Raw genomic sequence first — 5,788 nt, forward strand, 5'->3', positions numbered from 1 at the left:
CCCAAAATAGACATGCATATTCGGCCAAGGGGGAAAAATTAGCTAAAATGTTGAGTTTGATTCATGATTCCGTACATATGTGACTTTAATGTCTAATGTATAAATATGGGCTAAGTGCCTTGTGTTCCTCTTTTCGATGCTCAAATGATTAAATCAATTTATTTGTTTAATTAAGCTCAAGAGCAAAGGGGAACTAAATCCGATAAAGGGAAGGAAAAAGTGGTCGAATAGCTATCGGAATCGTTCGACAACACCCGAGGTAAGTTCTTGAGTAAGAGAGCTTAAATTATGATGTGATTAGATCATGTTTTAAGCAAATTAAAATCATGCTCTTTGTGTGGCTATTGAGCCGAATTTGCAAGAATGATAAATGTCTTGTGTTTGAGTTTTGCTAACGAAAATGAAATACGAATGGGCCATGATTTATTGTTAAATGTGCATGGTTATTTGAATGATGTCCGGGCTAAGTCCCGAAGGCTTGTGCTAAGTGACAATATCCAGACTAAGATCCGAAGGCATTTGTGCGAGTTACTAAATCTGGGTTAAGTCCCGAAGGCATTTGTGCGAATTACTATAACCGGGCTATGTCCCGAAGGCATTTGAACGAGGAGCTATATCCGGTTAAATTCCGAAGGTACGTGATTTGGGAATGAATGAACTTGCTGTAAAATTCCAGTTAATACTCTCGAAACATCCCAACATTGAGGTATGTTTCGTATGTGCTTGAATTTAGTTGAGCCCTTACAAATAAGTATTCGCTCAGCTGATAAACGAGCTACCGGCCTTTGGCTGAGTTGATCTTTTGTGTATGTACATAAGGGTTGATAATGTGAAGCAAGTACGATATCGTAAATTTGTGCATATGAAATTATCCGTTTAGCTATATGAATGCTATACTTTTGTTGTGCTGGAATTCCTTGCTCAAAACTTACTAAGCATAAATTGCTTACTCCGTTTCATTGCTCCTCTGTTTTATAGATTTGGTTCTCCAGCTATCGGACTCGGGATCTTGAAGTCAAAGTCGCCCACACTATCAAAGCCCCCCCTTTTGGTACAATTTTGGTTGAACTTCGAAATGGCATGTATAGGACTACCCGTTTGTTGTGGGTCGTGGACCCTTTGGACTTGTATAATTTTGGATAGCCATGCGAAAATGGCTTATATGTGTTTGAGTATAATGTTATAATCATTCGGTGTGGATATGCTTGACAAGGATTAGCCATGGGAATGGTTAATCACTATCATAAATTGTGCTATTTATGCAAAAAGGGCTAGTTGAATCATGGAAACCATGAAATAGGTAAAGTCTACCTTAAAGGCAGATGCTGACAGCAGCAGTGATGTAGATTTGGAAAATCACTAAAAATAGTAGGAATGAAATTAAATAGTGAATAAATTAAGTAAACAAACCTTGATGAATCTACTTTCATAGGAAAGTAACGAAACAATCATACGGACAGTATGTTAAGATATATTCAGGTTCTCGTGAGACAGGGCCAGAACGGTTTCTGGATTCCCTGTTCCGACTTTGGAAATTCATTATAAATTAACCAGAGATAATTAGGAGTCATACCATATATGTATAGATTCCTCTCTGAGTCTAGTTTCTATAGAAACAAACGGAATCAGTATTGGAGCCCTGTACAAGGAGATATCCAAGTCGTAATGCGCAAAGGTCAGGGTAGTCGATCCCTGTAACATGGGAGACTTTGACTAATAAACTGTACTAATTGGCCCGACCAAAAATTCTATAAAAAAATATGTAGATGGGCATATGAGTCTAGTTTCAGGGAAAAATCACCAAACTGATTTTCGAGTTGTGAAACTCAAGATATGATTTTTAAAGCGACTAGTACGTAGATTGGCAGTGTCTGGGAAATATTTTTTATAAGGGGTTTAAAGTCTGTTAACACCTCGTGTTCGACTCCGGTGTCGGTCTCGGGTTCGGGGTGTTACATTTGATTGGTATCAGAGCTACGGTTTAGTCGATTCTAGGACTACCGTAATGCGTTGGGTCTAGCTATACATGCCATTTTATGTGATTACTTGATAGTGTGGTGATTTCTGACAATTGTAAATGTGTTTATTTATAGTAATGGATCCCGATCCCAACCGAGAGGTAGCTGATGATCTTGAGAGTGTAGCGCCTGCTCCCGCACAAGGGACAGTGCCGGCGGACTCTCAACCTAATGCTAGTAACCCGAATGATGAAGCTAGACAAGCTTTCTATAGCGTGATGAATGATTGGTTCAACAAATACATTCGAACTAATACGGCTGTCCCACAACCTCCATTCCCAACTAATACCACCCCCGCACCTACAATACCTCCGGTAACTGACCAAATAAGGTCAAATAAGCCCCCAGTTGACAGAATCCGAAAACATGGGGCTACTGAATTTAAAGCTACGGATGGCGACGATGCCGAGCAAGCTGAATTTTGATTGGACAACACTATCCGGGTACTCGATGAGCTATCTTGTACACTCGATGAATGCCTAAAGTGTACTATCTCCTTGCTACATGATTCTGCCTATTATTGGTGGAGTACTCTGACTTCTGTTGTGCCCCGAGAGCAAGTAACTTGGGAGTTTTTCCAAACTGAGTTTCGGAAAAAGTATATCAGTCAGAGATTTGTTGATAAAAAACGGAAGGAATTTCTTGAGCTTAAGCAAGGTTCCATGTCAATTACTGATTACGAGCGAAAATTTGTTAGACTTAGTAGATACGCTCGAGAATGTGTTTCGTCCGAGGCTATCATGTGTAAACGCTTTGAGGATGGGCTAAATGAAGATATAAAAATGTTCGTTGGCGTTCTTGAAATACGAGAGTTCGTAGTACTGGTCGAGCGAGCTTGTAAAGCCGAAGAGCTTAGAAAAGAAAAACAAAAAGTTGATGTGGGAACTGGAGAGTTTCGTAAAAGATCTTCGGGAAAGTCTCTTCAACAGGCATCGAAGAAATTTCGAGATGATGCGGGCCAGTTTAGAGGCACTTCGGGCCTTGTTAGACGAGATCGTGATCGACCCCCTGTGGGTACACGAGGCACTTCGGTCGCCAGTGTTGGGAATGAACGTCGAGATAGAACGAAATGTCGATATTGCGGTAAATGGCATTCGGGGAGTTGTAGATTCCCTGACCGCTCCTGTTACAAGTGCGGATCAGTTGACCACTTCATTAAAGATTGCCCGAGGTTGTTTGAACAGAATGAAAATCAGAGTGGGAAACCGGGTGCTACCACTGCTCGAGGTAGACCATCTGGAAATACGGGCAATGCTAGTGGTGGTCAGAGAGGATCTAGAGATGCTACGACCAGATCCGAGGCTCGTGCGCCTGCTAGAGCTTATGCTATACGTGCCCGCGAGGATGCTTCTTCGCCTGATGTTATTACCGGTACTTTTACTCTCTTTGATACTAATGTAATTGCTTTGATTGACCCCGGTTCTACTCATTCTTACATATGTGAAACCTTAGCATCCAGTAAGACTTTACCTATTGAGTCTACTGAGTTCGTAATTCGGGTGTCAAATCCCTTAGGTCGTTACGTGCTTGTCGACAAAGTGTGTAAGAAATGTCCCCTAGAAATTCGAGGTTCCTGTTTTCCGGCGGACTTGATGCTTTTGCCGTTCGATGAATTTGATGTTATTCTTGGTTTGGATTGGTTGACCGCGCATGATGCGGTTGTGAATTGCAAAAGCAAGACTATTGATTTGAGGTGCGCAAATAACGAAGTAATCCGAGTTGAGTCTACGAACTTGGAGGGGATGCCAGCTGTAATATCAGCAATGTTGGCCCAGAAATATGTAAGAAAAGGGTGCGAAGCATACCTTGCGTATGTACTGGATGACAAAGAATTAGACAAGAAACCCGAATCTGTGCCGGTGGTTTGTGAATACCCGGATGTTTTTCCTGAAGGATTACCGGGTTTACCACCTGTTCGGGAGGTAGAGTTTGGTATTGAGCTTGTACCTGGGACTACGCCGATTTCGATAGCTCCGTATCGTATGGCACCAACCGATTTAAAAGAGTTGAAAGCTCAGTTGCAAGAATTGACGGATAGAGGTTTTGCGCGACCAAGTTTCTCACCTTGGGGTGCACCAGTATTGTTCGTGAAAAAGAAGGACGGAACCATGAGGTTGTGCATTGACTATCGTCAACTGAATGAAGTGACGATAAAGAACAAATATCCGTTACCACGTATCGATGATTTGTTCGACCAACTGAAGGGAGCCTCAATGTTCTCAAAATAGATTTGAGATCGGGCTATTATCAGTTGCGAATTCGAGATTCGGACATACCCAAAACTGCTTTCAGAACGGGATATGGTCACTACGAGTTCTTAGTGATGCCGTTTGGGCTCACTAATGCCCCTGCGGTATTTATGGATTTGATGAATCGAATCTTCAGACCATATTTGGATCGGTTCGTAGTTGTGTTCATTGATGACATCTTGGTCTATTCAAGAGATGAGACCGAACATGCTGAGCATCTGAGGCTAGTGTTGCAAATTTTGCGGGATAAGCAGTTATATGCTAAGTTCAGTAAGTGTGAGTTCTGGTTAAGAGAGGCTAGCTTCTTGGGTCATGTAGTATCCGCATTGGGTATTCGAGTTGACCCGAACAAAATTTCAGCCATACTTAATTGGAAACCTCCGAGAAATATTACTGAGGTTCGGAGCTTTTTGGGGCTCGCCGGTTATTACCGACGATTTGTCAAAGGTTTCTCGATGATAGCCACACCAATGACGAAGCTACTTCAAAAGGATGTTAAGTTCGAATGGACGGAGAAATGTCAGAAAAGTTTTGATCAACTAAAAACTTATTTGACTGAAGCTCCAATTTTAGTGCAACCCGAATCAGGCAAAGAGTTTGTCATTTATAGTGACGCATCCCTACTTGGGTTGGGTTGCGTATTGATGCAAGAAGGTCGAGTGGTGGCCTATGCGTCGAGACAATTAAAGCCACATGAGAAAAATTATCCGACCCATGATCTTGAACTAGCTGCCATCGTATTTGCTTTAAAAATATGGCGACATTACTTATTTGGTGAGAAGTGCCATGTATTTTTGGATCACAAAAGTCTCAAAAATTGATGACTCAAAGAGACTTAAATCTGCGACAAAGACGTTGGCTTGAGTTGTTGAAAGATTACGAGCTTGTCATTGATTACCACCCGGGAAAGGCTAATATGGTTGCGGACGCCTTAAGCCGGAAATCATTGTTTGCTTTACGAGCGATGAATGTGCACTTGTCTGTTCTACCCGACAATGTGTTAATAGCTGAATTAAAAGCCAAACCATTATTGATTCATCAAATTCGTGAAGCCTAGAAAGTTGATGATGAATTGGTTGTAAAACGGGCTGAGTGTGCTCCGAACAAGGAATCGGAGTTTCAAATTGATGATGATGATTGTTTGAGGTTCAGAAGTCGTTTGTGTATTCCAAGGAGTTCGGAACTCATTTCGATGATTCTGAACGAAGCCCATTGTAGCCGAATGTCAAGTCACCCAGGGAGTACAAAAATGTACAACGATTTGAAACGTTGGTTTTGGTGGCATGGTATGAAACGAGACATCTCCGACTTTGTTTCGAGATGTTTAATATGTCAACAAGTGAAAGCGGAACATCAAGTGCCTTCAGGATTACTTCAGCCGATCATGATACCCGAGTGGAAATGGGATCGAGTCACAATGGACTTTGTGTCCGGACTGCCATTGTCAACAAGTAAGAAGGATGCGATTTGGGTTGTTGTTGATAGACTGACTAAGTCAGCTCACTTTATCCCCGTGTGTAC

Source organism: Gossypium hirsutum, chromosome A11 (genome assembly GCF_007990345.1).
Source record: "Gossypium hirsutum isolate 1008001.06 chromosome A11, Gossypium_hirsutum_v2.1, whole genome shotgun sequence".
Lineage (NCBI taxonomy): Eukaryota > Viridiplantae > Streptophyta > Magnoliopsida > Malvales > Malvaceae > Gossypium > Gossypium hirsutum.